Source organism: Epinephelus moara, unplaced genomic scaffold (assembly GCF_006386435.1).
Source record: "Epinephelus moara isolate mb unplaced genomic scaffold, YSFRI_EMoa_1.0 scaffold3383, whole genome shotgun sequence".
NCBI classification, from domain to species: Eukaryota; Metazoa; Chordata; class Actinopteri; order Perciformes; family Serranidae; genus Epinephelus; species Epinephelus moara.
This window is the reverse complement of record NW_026081075.1, coordinates 344-866: the sequence shown is the minus strand read 5'-3', so window position 1 is coordinate 866 and position 523 is coordinate 344. Positions and strand designations below refer to the sequence as shown.

The window sequence follows — 523 nt, the reverse complement described above, 5'->3', positions numbered from 1 at the left end:
CATCCTGGCAACAGGACAATGCAAATGCTGATTTATAGCATGCTAACATTTGGTAATTACAAAGTAATGGGCACATTAAGACATTGAACAAAGAAAGACACATCACTGAAGTTATTACAATTACAATGAGAAGAACATTAATGTCATGTCTGAATCACATTTCATCACAAGCTGTATTGAGGCTTTCATCATCATCGTCATCACGTTTAACACTCAGGCACTGCTGGGATTTGAACCCAGGATCTCCTGTTTACAAGACAGGTGCTTTGACCAACTAAGCCACAGCGCCTCTTATTTAAAGCAGCTGTGCGGAACTTTTCGTTTTCGTTGATTATAGCGCCCCTTTGGTCGAAGCGGTATGACACCCACAGCCTGGTGTCGTAAAATTACGACTGCAGCCGGCAATTACCGCATGCATTTGTTTTGGAGAGCGAGAGGATTAACTAACGTCAGGTCAGTCCAAGTAATTAGTGGAAACAGCAAAATTACTCAGTAAATTCTCCTGTCGTGTTTCTGTTCTGTT

The 523-nt window shown here is 41.7% G+C and overlaps 1 non-coding gene across 1 annotated transcript; it reads right to left on the bottom strand.

Annotated features, from left to right (window-relative positions):
* Positions 1 to 215: 215 nt before the first annotated feature.
* Positions 216 to 289, bottom strand: trnat-ugu (transfer RNA threonine (anticodon UGU)). Its single transcript has one exon. It is a non-coding gene; the product is annotated as a tRNA-Thr (tRNA).
* Between the last annotated feature and the right edge of the window lie 234 nt (positions 290 to 523).